Source organism: Dermacentor variabilis, chromosome 2 (genome assembly GCF_050947875.1).
Source record: "Dermacentor variabilis isolate Ectoservices chromosome 2, ASM5094787v1, whole genome shotgun sequence".
Taxonomy (NCBI): Eukaryota; Metazoa; Arthropoda; class Arachnida; order Ixodida; family Ixodidae; genus Dermacentor; species Dermacentor variabilis.
In genome coordinates, this window is record NC_134569.1 from 183,231,787 (window position 1) to 183,248,265 (window position 16,479).

Genomic DNA, 16,479 nt, shown 5'->3' on the forward strand with positions numbered 1-16,479 from the left:
TACCGTTTCCTTGACGAGCAATTATTTACCCCTTTATCTATTATCCGACAAGCGCTCGACCCCCTCCCCTTCTAAAACGCACACGCAGGGAAACACATATGTATTATGCAGGGTGACGTTCTACTCTTGCGAATACTGCGACTCCGAGAGCACACACACTGTGGATGATAGTTCGTCTGTTTCATTGCGTCCTGTGCTGGCGATCTCATAGCGGCAATTTGTGTTGTAATTTGCCTATTAGATCCAAATGTTTTCAGAAATCACTCTTGACGACGAGATTAAAGTTCGATAAAAGTCAAATTCCGAGTCGGGTTGTAGTCTTACTCTCATGGTTCTCACCATGAGAACCATGAGAGCGAGCTTATTTCCTGCCCTACTCGGTGCCGAGTGCAGGCAATCATCGCAAGGGTCCTTCAGCGGTGTTTATTTCCTTTCCTCGCTGCACGCAAGGGCCATCCTTGCCATCTTGCGCGTTCGCATCGGTGACGCTGCACGCAACTAAATGGAGGGACGGGACCCTCCTCCATCCGGAGGCACACGCGCAGAAGACCCTCCGCGATTCTCCGGCGCCCACGCGGAGACGGCCACGGGAGCAAGGGAGTGCGTTCTGTGAGTGGCGAGCCAATTGCACAGAACCGCGAGAAGGGAACGAGGACCACACAGCTGGACTACATCGAGAACGTGAGTTCCAGCTTTTGTACGCTTTCTTCGCGCCGACTCCGTTTACGACTTCGGGCACGCCGGTGTCGCAGTCCAAATTCGGGGCAGTTGCCTTTCGAGAAACGCAGTTTGTCGCCTCGGGCGCTAGCTTGGTTCGCACTACGCGCAGCTCTCGCCGCAGAAAGGCGTCATTGTACCGTCGCGAGCACCGTGACGAACAGCCACTCTCGAGAAAGGGCGAGTTCAGCCCGAGAAAAGCGCGTGGACGGCACCGCTAATTACTCACGCGTTCTTAATGACACTCTCTCGGTGATGCAGTACACACCGCGCGCGAAATGACAAATGGAGGTTCAGAACACCCCGCCCTTTGCGCACGCCGACCTTTCGAGGTCACATCTCTCAGCGCGAAGGCAACGAAGACAAGGCTCCGAATTCCGGCCTTGAACGGGCCTGCGACGGTACACCCGCGTCACCCAATGAAAAGATTCGTATTCGATTTTGCACTTTCGAAACTTTATTGTTTGTGTGCGCTTCGACGCATCGGCTGCATCGCCGAGTGTTAGAGCCGGAGTGCGCGGTTCTCCGAGCACCTTATGACGGCATTCACGGGCGCGAAGTAGACGAAGTTCTTATTCCCCTCAGCAAAAGTTTATTTCTGCGCATGCCAGCAGTAAGTGTTTTCATGTTGACGCTCTTCTTTTGCGACATCAAAGTTTTGTACACCCCGAGAGGAAGCCGCGTAGGGCCTAACGGCCTCTAGCTTCACCACGATGTTCTGCGTAGATGCAGAAAATAAATAGTCATTCGTACATTTAATTTAATAAATTCAGTATTCCTCTAGTTAACCTTCATTACGCCACGTGTTCTTTAGCCGTCTCCCACAAAATGCAGGTGCCACGCTTTCCCAGGTCATCGCATCCATCAACAAGGAGCGGCCCAAAGTCTCAAACACTAATATCCAAGGATCAGGTGGTGTGCACAAGATGTATTAGCTGTGTGAACGAAGGTTTTTCAGCGCAAACCGGCCGTTGTACTTTTTTCTTCGTCCTATTTGCGCTGAAATGCCATCTTTCTTGATGAACCGACCAGCATATACTCAAAGATTCTACCATGTGAACAAAACTTAAATAGTAATGAAACTAGGCGTAAGCGACAACTAGCTAGCCCAATATTCTTTTCCTCTTAAATCGTTAGAACATTATACTCACCACAAACCCACATCATGGTCACCTGCATGCTTTGAATTTACCTCCTGGCAGCTGTACACACGAGAAGTGCTACAACGGTCGAGCATTGTTTCCAGAATATTTTTGAAATGAGTGCACCGCTGTTCTCACTTGTGTTCTATTCGAGTGAAAGCCAAAGGCAAGCTGAAAGGGCCAGGAAGTACCAAGGCCGTAGGAAGGGCCAACTTCACAGTTAGCAATTTGAGCTTTACCTAAATTCGGCAATGTAAGCTCAACGAAGCACAAAGTAAGATCATCAGTTTCTTCGCCATAGGCGAACCTGAATGAATCAATGTTTATAAATATAGATATTACGAATTCAATATAGAAAAAAAATAGCGGGGCGTTGGTTTTATCGATGTGACAAAATGCGCCCGTATCGCTCGAGTGCCTGCAGTACAAAATTATCTGCGTGTGCATTCAATCTCGTGAAAGCGCGTCCCAGTTCAGTGCAGGTGCTTTTAAATGTGTAGCGTCTTGCGTTAGGGCTCGAGTTAACATTAATATTTTCAATAATTACTATCGTGATGTTAACTCAAATGCAACAGAATGTGACTTCGGAATGTAGACCCGACCACGAGAAGCACGGGATACCCCTGTCGCTGCTCGTACGCGTGAGCTTACGCGGTTTCGAGTCCGTATGCGTGCGACTAAGGGAATGACGTGCGCTTCAATGCACGTAGCACAGTGTTGCTGGATCACCGTCGGTGGAGCCGTTGGTCTCTGTTCGAGGAAAGCTTACTCGGAACTTCATTGTGCTACTTCTTTTATATTCTGTTTATCACTGTGATGTATGTACTATACTGTTTTCAAACTGAAAGACGCAAGTTTTGTATGCACACATTCTCATAACCGAAACCAACTTGTTTCGGCATTCATGCCGGCCACGTGATATTGCCGCACAACGTGCAGCTTCCGGCGCGTACGCTCCAATGGCGCTGTTCTCGACACGCGTGGCTGCTGCACGACTGCCATTACCCGCCATGTTGACTCTCTGATTGGCTGTCAAGAGGTCACGTGTTTAAAATTTGTGCTGGGAAGCGGAAGTTTTGCAAAATGCAATTTTGGGTATTTATCAAGATGACGAAATGTGACGTGGAACTGCAAATCGCATCGACGAATATTTTCTTTCTTCTGATGCTTGGCAGCCACACTGTAACGTTAGCGCTTCAAAAAGAAAGTGAACGGTAGCATGCAGAAGCCCTAGCAATGCACCTGCAATTTCGCGAATATATGGTGGCGGTCCAAGTTAACCGCCATGTCAGCTATCGTTGATTGTCTGAAGGAATATACTGAAGAGTGTCACAGGAAGCGCCGGCCGTTTCGTAAGCCTCAATTTGACGTTCCGCGATCTTCCGCTGGGCCGCCATTGCAGATATTTTACGCCAAAATTTGTGGTGCAACGAGCCACACAGCTTATGGCAATGAGCGGCCATATGCTATGGTCACTGAGAGGCATGCGTATCGCCGCATTTTTCCCTTCGTTTGGGGCCATAAAAATATATCGTTCATGACGAGCGCTCACGGCATTTGCGCGGGTCTGGGGTGGTGTGGGCACTTGTGTTTTAGGCCATCATGTTTAAAAAAAAAAAAGCGTTTATTCGAGATAATATTGGCTGAACATTACAAACCTTCTTCGACTTTTTGCATTTTTCACTGATGCGCTTGTAATGCAACCAAGATTAATGACTTTTCACATCATCAGAGGTTATGATAATGGTGGCTATTTAATTTATGAAACGAAATGTACGCAAGGTGGCTCCTTCAAGTTTCCTCACGCGGTGTGAATAAGCAGCGAAGTGAACAAGATATGGCCGATATGGCAGCGCCGGCGCTTGATTCGCGCAAGCGGCCACCTGTGGCGCGCTCAACGCTATATCGGTGATATTAGGCCGCTTCTCAACCAGTCGCATCTGGGCGAGTCACTTGCGTCTCACGAGAAAGCGATAACGTGGCCAAGAACGCTCATCATCACTGGTTGGTCGCGTATGCTGTGTCAAGGTAGAAAACAGGCGCGTTGGCGCCAATACACGCCGACTCATTCCGGCTAAGGAAGCACACAATGGCGTGTACAGAGCAGACAAGGGAAGCGGGAAGCGCTTTCGACGGAATAATCGTTCACTGTGCGCTGGCTGCTTAATTTTGAGTGCGGGAGAAAACTGTTTTGCTTTATCAAGAGCGCTAGGCACAGCGCCTCCATTTCAGTCTCTTAGGCAAAATGCCAAGTTTGCGTCGCGTTACGAAAGCGAAACGGGATCTTCAACGCCATTTTGTACGCATCGCGCCTACGTCGCGCCTCGAAGAAAATGGCGGAACGATAGAGCGTGAGGGGGGGGGGGGTAGGGTGCATGTGCCACCTGCGCGTCTTTCCTCACTTATAGACGCGCAAGCGTAGCACATGCGCGTACGGCCTCGCAGACGGTTAGCAAAGCGTTTACGATAAGTCCCTCACGGATTGTGCATCCATGAGGGGCTCATGGCCTTAAATGGACCCTGAAACAAACTTGACGATTTTGTGCAAACGTAATGAGCCGTTAGGATAGGTCCTTCTGATCATTAAATGATACATTTACGCGCTCCGCGTAACGCTTGCAATTTATTAAAATGACTTTTTTTTTAATTATGCGCCACTACCGATCGCAGCGGCGCTGCTCCCCTCAGTTTTCAGCCGCCTTGTTACAATCTACGCAGTTGGCGTATAGGTTATGCTACTTGGGGGGCCGACCTACCCGATCTTACATACCCAGGTAGCGTGGCCGGTAATTTTTGCTACTGTATGGTGAACAAATGTTGTTGGTTATATTTGGAATGTTAGTTAATTTGTTTTCACAAAAATAAAGTAACAGAAAGAGCGTACGCGACGACAATTTATCGCTACACTCAAGCATTTCCGGCCCAGCAAGCGTAGTCAGCTTGTGTCACAACGTGCGCCGTGTTGACGCGAGCTGCACAATCTGTGTCAGTCTCGAGCTTTCTTTGCGCGAGAACCGCGAGTCGCACTTATTACGTTGTGGGCTGGAAACGTAGCGATTGGCGACATGTCAAGCTGTGACATCGTGTCCCTCCCCAAGGCAACATGCGAGCGGAGTGGCTTGGCGCACATCGGGCAGTCAGTATTATACCATTTAAAGCTTCACTTACAGCGCACCCCTATGAAAATGGTCATTGCCTTTATGTTTCCTTTATGTTTCCTTCTTGTGCCCTATGTGACCTTTATGATTCCTTGTCCTTTGTGTGACCTCCGGGACGCCAACTTTGTGTTTACCACATGTTTACTCATCCTAACGTATACCTCGAGGAAGTGACCTTTATTATGCCTCTAGGATGCGTCCTTTATGTTTACGGCAGGATGTTAACTGGATGTGTACTATGTGTTGCGTGAGTGTACACTTGAGTGCACATGTAGGTGACATAGAGTGCACATAACAACTGACTGTACATAAACAAGGGACCAAAAGAACGACGAAGACAGCGCTTGTCTTCGTTGTTCTCTTGGTCCCTTGTCTATGTATGCGCTGTAAGTGAAGTTTGAAGCCATGGAATACCAACTAGCCCGTACCCGAACCTTGCTTCAGTATTATATCGGCGCCAGGACCTACGCGCTTGCCTCCGTCACGTCAGAAGAACAGTGTTGTCGTAATCCTCCGGCGTCAAGTGACGCCCGCAAACGTGTAGATCATGGTGCCGATGAGATAGCGATAGCCCGATGTGCGTAGCGGCAGCCAGCTTTTTCCTTGTTATTGCACATAGCTGAAAGTATGACGCAAGGAGGACATTAGGCCGGACTTGTTTATCCAGCATTTATTTACGCATCACTTATTTACACGCAACCTTACTGAACAGCAGGGGTGCGATCGGAGATGGTTGTTCGGCGCGTTCGTTCGGTAACCGGCGCGCGCGATTGGCCTACTCCGCGCCGACGTCGCCAGCCGCGGGGCGCCGCCCCCTTTTTGGTGACGTCAAAATGACGACACGCTCCTGTCAATCATCCGCCCACCGAGCATTTCGTCCGAACGCGACAGGAGTTGAGAAGTTTGGAGCGATCATACGGCTTCGCATGGCGCGTCTGGTGGATTGGATTGGATCCAACAGGCGGCCTTTTCGGCTGCGGTATGGCACGTTTGAATCCAATTCATAGTTTAATTCTAGAAAATGGCGCTTCCGTTGGAAACTTCGGTTGTTGCGCTGGCGTTTCTAGAGGAAGGAGGAGAGCGGGTGGCGGTGCGAAACGCGTTTGAAGAAATGGCAGAAAGTGAGTGCCGGCGTCGTTTTCGTTTCTCGAAACAAATAATTCGTTGGTTGTACAGAGAAATCGACCCCATCATCGGTGCCAGTGAGCCACTGGACTGTTGTCGCTGCCTCTTGAAAAGTGCGCCACTCTTCCCGTCGTTTTTCTTTTTTCTTTTTCCTTCTCGCTGTGCGCGACACCACCTAGAGACGACACAAAGAACCTAATAGTTATAAATTGCAGTAGTCACACGTACTACTATTTGAAAACGTGTTTGGGCTTGAGAAGAAAAACTACATTTTTTTAGATAAAGATTTCATTCAATTGGAAGACGAGAAATATTTGGCTTTGTAGTATACTGTCTGCAAGCACACGACAAACGACGGAGGTAAACTTCCGGGGAGGTCACCGCTTCCTGATTGGCTGCTCTCTCCGCCCCGCTGTCACAGATTTTACATACTGCAACTTTGTGACGTTGCAGCAACTGAACAGAACGCGTATCGAACAAAATATCTCCGATCGCGCCCCAGGAAAACGAAAAACAAAATTATTTAAGGATGTTGAACTGGATAAAAAGATATCTTGCGAAATGCATGATCACGGGGAGCACACCGCGTACTTAAGAATCATGGAACTGCCTTCTTGTTGAGCGTTTCTTTTTTTCGTTACTTAGATTTGTTGTCGGCGTCAAAGGCTGTCATTCGCGCGATAACGAAAGTTATGTACCGATATGTTCGCGCGGCGCCATATTACATGCCTCGTCACGGCTTTGCTTGTGTTTCCTTCTTCACGTACACGCGTAGAAATCGCAAAACAGTTCGGCGGCAAGCTGTTATGAGCTTAGGTCCTTTGCGAATTGCCGCTGATTTCCTACTTTCAAAAAAATCTGCGTCTCGGAATCTGCGTCCGCCTGGAAGACTGCCAACGTTATCCTAATCCCAAAGCCTGGCAAACCATCTAGCCTCAATAACTTAAGGCCCATCTCCCTCACTTCATGCGTAGGCAAGGTGATAGAACACGCCTTCTTAGCACGCATCAACAGTCACCTCGAGGACAACTCTCTCTATCCCCACACCATCATTGGATTTCGCCCTCACCTTTCTACTCAAGACGCTATGTTGCAGCTCAAGCATCAAGTGCTAAACGATCGTTCCCGTAACATGAAAGCCATCCTCGGACTCGACCTCACTCAAGCCTTTGATAACATTTCCCATGCAGCTATCCTTGACCAGGTCTCCAACCTCCACCTGGGAGAGCGAGCCTACAATTACATCCGTGACTTTCTCTCCAATCGCACGGCTACCCTCTCGGCCGGGGATTTACGATCAGACCAGCTTCCCCTTGGCAGCAAAGGCACCCCGCAAGGTTCAGTTATCTCTCCCATGCTATTTAACTTAGTCATGATTGGCCTTGCCAAGCACCTACAGCAAGTCGACAATATCAACCATACCATCTATGCCGACGACATCACCATCTGGTCGTACCGAGGCAGTGATGGTCAAGTGGAATCAGCCCTCCAAACGGCGATTGACACGGTTGAAGCCTATCTCCAAGGGACCGGACTGCGCTGTTCGCCGGCTAAATCGGAGCTTCTGTTATACAAGCCCATTCAGCGGGGTCGCCCTCCCAAGCACCAATCTGATCACCGACCCTGTGACGCCATCACCCTACGCCTTCAAGATGGCAGTCCTATCCCACACGTCCCTAGTATCCGGGTTCTCGGTCTCACCATCTCTACCAACGGCTCTAACGCCTTGGCTCTCAACAAGATCTGTGCCCAATCGCAAAACACCCTACGACTTCTTAAACGTATATCTAACCGACGAGGAGGACTCAAAGAAGAAAGCCTTCTCCGACTCGTCCAATCCTTTGTCATATGCCACATTACGTACGTTGCTGCGTACCTCAACTGGTACCGGGCTGAGCAAAACAAGCTCGACACCCTCATACGAGGGGTCTACAAGCAAGCACTTGGGCTCCCGCATTGCACCAGCACTGAACTCTTCAACCAACTGGGAGTTCACAACAACCTCTCCGAACTCATTGAAGCCCAACAACGCTCTCAGCTGGAACGGCTCACCCTTACTGAAACGGGGCGCTTTATTCTGTCCACGCTTGGCTTCACCTACCATCAGCAACAGGGCCCCAAACAACCGATCCCGACCGACATCCGTAGCTGGATCTACATAGACCCTATCCCTAGAAATATGCACCCTGAATATAACAGGGCCCGGCGCCAAGCTCGGGCCGGAGCTATCATAAAAGCCCTTGCCCACGTACCTGGCGTCACATTTGTTGATGCAGCCCAATACTCCCATGGCACACGATTTGTGGCCGTCGCCACACGCGATGGAGCCCTACACCACGCCTGCAGCGTCACTACCCCCAGTTCCGAGACGGCTGAAGAAGTGGCCATCGCCCTGGCCACTTTGGATCCCACCTGTCACACCATAGTGTGTGACTCTCGCTCAGCCGTTACTAACTTCAGCAAAGGCCGTATTTCTCCCCAAGCTCTTCGCATCCTCTGCCAGGCACCACACTCTAAAGACAGCGTAATCTCCCTAACATGGATCCCGGCCCATGCGGGCCCTGTCCACCCACACCTCCCCAATCTCAACGAGGTCACCCACTCCATTGCGCGAGGTCTAGTCAACCGCGCCGGAGTCGCTGGAGATGAGTTGGACACCAGGGACAGTCTGACAACTTATAACGATCTCGTTAAGGCATTTCACCTCAGTCGCCGAATCTTCCCCCCGCCTCACCCAAAGTTCAGCCGGGCGCAGGCTACCACCCTGCGTCTACTACAAACAAACACGTACCCTTCACCCGCCCGCCTCCACCTTATATTTCCGGACGTCTACACTACCCCCAACTGCCGGTGCTGTGGAATTCACCCGGCTACGCTTCCGCATATGCTATGGGAGTGCCCAGCACAGTACACCCAGACTAACACCACGACTCTCTCGTCGAGGTTGCATGAGGCTCTGCGGAGCTCCGCCCTCGACGACCAAACCTGGGCGACCCAGCACGCCCGCGAGGCGGCGGCGAGGCAAGCCCTCGACGTCCCTTCGTGGGAGGCTTAGGCCCGGCCATCATAAAGTGCTGGTTCTACAATAAATGTTTATTCCTCCTCCCTCCTCGGACACTTGCTGCACAAGAGCGCAGAAGTGGTTCACGGTACTTACGACACACATCGTGGGAAACACAAGACCACTTCGCTCGTGTTCTTTTACAAGCTCGTGGTGTTGCTGTGCGAGAGAAACATTCACCTGCTTATCCAGTGTCACCAACGCCCTGCATGTGGTGCAGTTCAGTCGTTTTAATGTTGCATAGGTTGCATAGCCGACTACGTATACAAGAACGGGAATAATTTCTGTAATTTTTGACAATGTTTCGGCAGTAACTACTCTATTCCAGTCTCGCCTCGATATCTCTGATTGATTCCACAGGTCTTCGCGTCTCTCACCCCTTACACTGCCATTGCCTCAGCTGCAAGGTCTTGGGATCACGGGCAAAGTACTCTGCAGCCTTAATTTATCTTGAAAATAGTAAGCCTAAAAGAAGCGTTTGAAATTCTGTAAAACAGCGAGTTGCTAATCAGTGCGTTAAATTTTTACCATATGTTATCGCACAGCACAGGAGGCGCCTGCATGTATCGCAAATTTATAGAATGTTGTCAATGGTTCCATCCGCTGTCTGTCACCGAACCTTGCGTGATCTGATTTCATGTATGCGCGACGCGAATAGTATAGTACTTTATGGAAGACTCGCGTGTTCCAGCGATTAATCTGGGACGTTCGATGACTGATGTATAAAAGCCGACGCGCTTCACCCGACGATCAGATTTTCGACAAGCGCCAACTGTGTTCGCCACCGTCGTCGCTCTGAGTGTAGCCTGTTTTTGAAGGCACAAGTTCGCCCAATGAAACGTTAGTTTCATCATTCCCAGTTTGGCTGCTCTCTTCACCGTCACTACCACGTGACAATATCAACGCGTCCGAAGCGCCCGCACAACAAGCAGCAAGTGAAGCCTTACACAAGCGTCAGATGTCCGAGCGATGCACATAGCGTGGCGTATAGCGGCGGCCACATCCACGTGGCGTAGCGGTGACGTCGTCGCGGAGTGCTCAGGCCTTCCCTAAAGGCCCAACCACTGGCACGCGCGGGCACGCGCCTACGCATCAGATGTGTCAGAAACGTCGGTCGCGAGCAGACTGACGCGTCGCGACGCGATTTTGCCTGCTACAGCCACCAGAATATTGTGCGACATGTCGCCGGCGTCCACCAGTCAGAGGCCGCGACACTTCGGCTGCTGCTTTCTGCTGCTATGCCTCATGGCGGCCGATGCGAAGACGCCGACACCAACGACGTCCGAGTTCCTTGGACGCACCACACGCGCGAGAGTGTGTCCGAAAGACAGTGTTGTGATACTAGGCTGACAACGACATGACCGACGACCGTGGGTGGTGGCAGTGTGACGAGAATACATAACCGTCGAGCGAACGAACCCAGCTGAGGAACTCTGTTGAAGGAAATGAATTTTCAGTTCGGTTTGCGCTGCAGCGATTAGAAATATGGCACTCCTGACTTCGTCTGGTGTGTGGCGTGATGAACCGCGTGGAACTTCCTGTGGTGAACTGCGGCGTGCTTCGTGTGTTATTTATGTGGTCTCAGGTGGCTCACGTTTGATGGGTTACCTCTGCGCCGTTTTCAGCTGCAAGAATAAGTTTCGAAAGCGAAATGCACAATTAGCCGAACAAGGGGAAGTACATCTTCAGCCATGCCGTCTGTTTCAGCTCACAGTGCGCTTTTTGACTCGACGTGTGAAACCCAGTTCGGTATAAGTCCACCACAGTACTCCTTCACTCCATTCTTTCAATTGCAGGCGTCTTATGGGCTAGTTGGTGATAAATCGCATGGGCAGCACTCAAGAACCCTGATGCACTGAAGGAAACATGACGCAGCACTGTCATGTTTGAGTTTGTGTGCTACTCGAGCACTGCAAAAGAAGAACATTTGTTTGGAATATGTGTACCATGTGAAACACATACGAAGACTTGCATCACACAAGACATATATGCATGTTATATACATAAGTGTCTGCATATAAGACATATATGCAGACATATATAGATAAGTGCTGTTTAACATCAACATGTATGTATTCTATTTTTCTTTATATTTTGGTGTCTTAACTTCTTTTATTTGTATTGTCATGTGTTCACAACTATAGATAAAGTTATCGCAAACACATTTTAAAATCATATGCTGTTCATTTATTAAGTAATTGCCCTTATGCTACTGTATAATTCATTGTTCTTCGCATTTCCTGATGTCATTTATTATGAATACTACCTGTCGCTCTAAATCAATACTGCCTTGTAGACAATGGGCCTAGTCAAGCTGTCGAGAAGGCTTTAGCTCTTGACTCTTTCCAGGACCCATTATTTCTGGAAAAATAAAAAAAAATTGAATAGAATTGAATTGAATGCAGCTACGTGTATCAGAAATGCTTCGATGCTTGCGTGAACAGCAGCACATATTGAGTCAATGAAACTGTTTTTGGCCTTTAATCTATTGCTTCGTTTATATAAAGAGCGGATGGTGTGAGTGCATGTGCAGGGAAAAGAAAATGTGTCATGAGTACTCTAAACGTGTAGCGAGTATGCTTGAACTGTCCAAAGCTCCTCAGCTTCCGCTAAAATGTTTCTCTCTGTGACATATATATAAACTGCGGTCAGCGAAAAGATCAAGTCAAAACTCAATTGATAATGCATCTTCGCAGATTACATGTGTTTAATTATTGAGTTAACACTTCTACTGTAACATTATGAGGATATACAGCATCGCGCTTCAAATAAATAAGTTGTCTAAAGGGTGAAGTGCACAAGGCTGCGCGGTCAATGAGAAAGGAAGAGAGGGCTGCGAAGCCGAAGTAAAGCAGGCATACGGAGGAGTGGCCACTCGTCTGCTTCTCTCTCTTACGATCGATCGATCGATCAATCAATCAATCAATCAATCAATCAATCAATCAATCAATCAATCAATCAATCAATCAATCAATCAATCAATCAATCAATCAATCAATCAATCATTAATCTTTCTTCTTTAGTCTGTCGGAACAAGCTGTCAGGACCGCCTTAGCCCCGTCGCGCCAGCACGGCCCGACACAGAAACGCCATGCTTATACCTGGCATACAGAACTTTCTCCCCCCCTCCCCTCTCCCACTCGCGGCCATTCGGACTCCTCTTCCTTCCGACCAGACTGAATTTGCGTTCCTAGCGCGCGCCATCTCACGCCCTGGGAACACTAAGTCAGCGCACTGTGCGGCCGTCGACTGCCCCGTTCTTGCCTTGTATGTGTGTGTAACGTGCTATGAGAGTGGACAAGTGTGTTCATGCGCGACCCCCGCGCGCGCGCGTGTATGTGTGTGTGTGTGCGTGCGTTTGTGTGTGTGTGTGCATGAGTCTTTCACCTTGCAAATTTTTGCACTAGATGGCTGGCTATCAGACTCTACCATACCAGTGTCAGCCTTCTCGTTTAGCCCAGTGAGCTGCCTAAAGGGACAAGTTCCCACTAAGGTTATTATTATTATTATTATTATTATTGCAGAGGAATTTAATTAACTGAACAAAAACTCTCATATCTGTTGTGTGTGCCGCCCTTCTGTAATCCTTTCTCTGTTTCTGCACTTTTGTTTTGCATTCTCTTCGTGTACACATTTTATGCGCTGTTAAAATCTGTATTCGCGAAACTTACTTAAAGTGGTGTACAAACAATACTCTACTATTAAATGCTTCCAAAATTATAGTATTAAGCTATACGCGGAAAATACACCATGTGCAATTTTCACGCACCCTTCGAGACGGTCCACTGCGCAGGGTCGATAAAATGAAAGATCTTGGTGTGTACTTCGACAAAACGCTAAGCGTCTTTTCGTGCGATTAATATACGCAAAAACGTGTCCTTCGCACTCTTGGAATCGTTTGTCGTATATTGCATGACTTCCGATCGCTTGTTGCTTCTCTGAAATTGGGTTCTGCTGTGTGCGTTCCCCTACTAGAGTATGCCTCTGTAGTTGGGGGTGCAACGTGCAAATATAATTTTCACCTCTTTGAATGCGTCCAGAATAAATAGATATTTATTTTCAACCACCATTTTTGCCATTCTGGCGATCACGGTCCAACTCTCTGAAATATAGTTCAACTCCCACATCTAAAATGAAGACTTATTAAGTAATAACTTTTGTTCCTCTAGAAGGTGGTCGGTGGCATTATAGAGTGCTCAAAGCGTAAGTCTCGATTATGTGCACTCTTTCGTGCCGCAAAAGTAAAGCAAGCAACATTCCACATACCCCGCCTGACCTCGTAACATGTAATAAGTGTTTTACCTGTACTTACATATCTCACGGTTAATTTCCTGTGTTTTACTTATATGTACCTAATAATGTTGTATGATCAACTCTCTTTTGCGCTTCCTTGTTTTCAGTTTCCCTATTTGTTTCTCTATCCCACATAGTTTTGCCTACCACATTTGTCTTCTCTACACATTCTTTCCGCGCATGTTACTTTTCAAGTTTACCTGGGTACTATAATGAACATGTTATTGAATAATTGAATTATTATTATTATTTTTATTATTATTATTATTATTATTATTATTATTATTATTGCAATGGTGTTTTTGAATATGTAATTGTATATTTTTACGGTGCAGTAGCTTTTAAGCAACATTGTTATTAAATTATAATGTTCTAAAGCATAAATTAATAAAGTGCAAGAAAACGCTATGTGCTTAATACTATGCATTGTGGTATTATATTTTTCTGAGGTTTTATAACGGTTGGCTACCGTCTCCCGTGCTGTGCAATAAAGTTATATGGCAGATCAATTATTGCGCAGCTCAAAGAACAAATTGAATGTCTTCGCAATCAAAGCATCATAGTAGGCTAAAAACAATGAACAAAGTGGCATTTTCTTATTTTATGTTTTTTATGTGCGTTGACTTCAAGTGAGTGAATCCGGAAAATAACCGGTTTATGTATGTTTTTGATATTATGCAAACGAGCTGCCTTTTACATTTGAATAAGTGATTCAATAGTACGACTTGGCAAAGGGCAACCAATTATTATTAAAACCCTTGGATTCACAAGCTTGTAGCATTTTTTTTTTTTGTAGTACAAAAAGTTACAATAGAACATGGCTTTCCCAAAGTAAAAACTTTTCTAGCCATACACCAGCCGCTCAAAGTGAAGGCCTCCCGATGCAGTGTTCATGCGTCAAAGCAACCTATAGGTGCCCCACAGGCAAGGTTACACACACACAGACACACACACACACACACACACACACACACACACACACACACACACACACACACACACACACACACACACACACACACACACACACACACACACACACACACACACACGCGCGCGCGCGCGCACGCACGCACGCACGCGCACACACGCGCACACGCACAAGGACATGCACACACACACACACACGCGCGCGCACGCGCGCACACACACGCACACACACACAAGCGGCGCGCGCGCACACACGCACACACGCACACACACACAAGCGACGCGCGCGCACGCACGCACACAAAAGAAAGGAATCACGAAGATACAAGCTATGATTGTAGTAACGTTTAGCTGTTCTAGACGTTATTTTGTGCGCTAAAGGCGTCTCACTTTCTTTGCCTTATTTTCAGAGAACCCACTTTTTCGCGTGTCGTTTCATACCAACAAGTATAATTATATTTCGAACAAAGATTTTTCAATTGCACTTTGCACACCTAATTCTCGCGTAGTTGGTTGTGCAATTATCCACCAAAGATGAAATCATACGACAGCTTTTGATAAGCCATGGCATGGTCGTGCAGGTGTAGCAAAGCGATCTTGTGGACAGACGATCGACGACGCGGGCACCGAATGCAAGCACAAGCGCTGATGTCGATATCTTGTGCACCAGTGTTACATCAAAGGCAAAAAAAAAATACTGTTGTGGCAATTGTTAATTCATCAATCAAACATGCCTTCTATATCTAAAAGAGCATAGAAATCACTAACCTATTGCTTCCAGCCCAGTCTACAGTAGGGCCGCTATCTTGTACACGTTCGAAAAGCCGACGTTCGATTTCGCCTTGCGCGATTGTCCAGGCTGCGCCGATATCGCGGCCTAGGCCAATCTAGTCCAATCGCGTGAGGCGAAATCGAACGTCGGCTTTTCGAACGTGTACAAGATAGCGGCCCAGGCTGTTTTAGGCCGGACTTGGATGGTTGAAGACAAAATGGTCAAGGAACAGTGCGCCCCCGCCGAGGATCCAGCGTCGGCGCACGTCTGAGCTTGTGTCCTGTGCACGGTGTAATACATTCTCTGCGTATTGTTCTTACACCCTGGTCACATAGTTGCGTGCCCTTTCCTCCAACTGACGCGAAGAGACGCATTGGCTTCGCGTCGCATGCCAGTCTATAAAAAGTGCTGTTGGCCGCTGGCCCGTATACCCCTCCCCCATCCCCGCTTCCACCCCTCCGCTAGAAAGAACGCCCCCTTTTCCTTAGCTGGTTTCTTCGCCTTCCCTCTCCCAAGTTCGACCTGAAGATATAAACGCAAGATTGGCTCTACTGGAGCATGTTATTGGAGGGACAGAAGACTTTTTTTCTACATTTCGCCGAAAACAGACAGACATGAGGAGACAGTATGGAAGAAGTCTTCGTTAGTCTCTGTTTAGCTGACGGATTTTATTTTATGCGCTCGCTTTGTTACGCCTATTTCCAAAACGGGAAGCCTAATGCCCTAAAACGTAAAACTATTCCAATGTGTTTTTATTCCAATCTCCTGACGTCAAATTTGCGTAACCGCCGACGCAAGCATCAGGCGGTCACCCGCAGGGTTGTTTGAACAGACCAATCAAACGCTCTCCTCGTTCATTGGAGTTCACCTTTGTTTGCTTGGAAAACGAATAACATTTCCTGCGCTGAGCCGCTTGCCTTATCTAACAGGCTTACAAGAGGCGAGGAGCACGCTCAAGTGGAGAGGGATTCGATAGGGTCGAGCCACTGCACTGAAAATCGATAACCGGATGAAGAGAGTGGTGCCGGCGTCTGCGGTTGGTCCACTTTCCCTGACTTAGTTTGCGGTGGCTCGTCGACAATCGCGGCGGCATGCAACGGAAGCTTAAGAATGACGGTAAAACGAATCCTCAGCAAATAAGAGTTGGCAGAACGAGGTCGTAAACGTGCCCAAAGTGCTCGAAAACATTACACGGCCACGCAAAACGTTTTATTACACGCAAATAAACCCATGCTCTCCGGCAGGTGCAAGTAGCCGGCGCCTGATCGATCGGCTGCAGCC

General features: G+C 48.1%; 1 protein-coding gene across 2 annotated transcripts in view; it reads left to right on the forward strand.

Moving 5' to 3' along the window:
* Positions 1 to 525: 525 nt before the first annotated feature.
* The window catches only part of LOC142572991 (mite allergen Der f 7-like), a 131,380-nt gene continuing 115,426 nt past the window's right edge, over positions 526 to 16,479 (forward strand). The window contains exon 1 of one of the 2 annotated variants that reach the window (XM_075682478.1): positions 526 to 681. The gene's annotated coding sequence lies outside the window, so the exon portion shown is untranslated. The remainder of the gene's footprint in view (positions 682 to 16,479) is intronic. The other variant, XM_075682479.1, reaches the window with a different exon arrangement.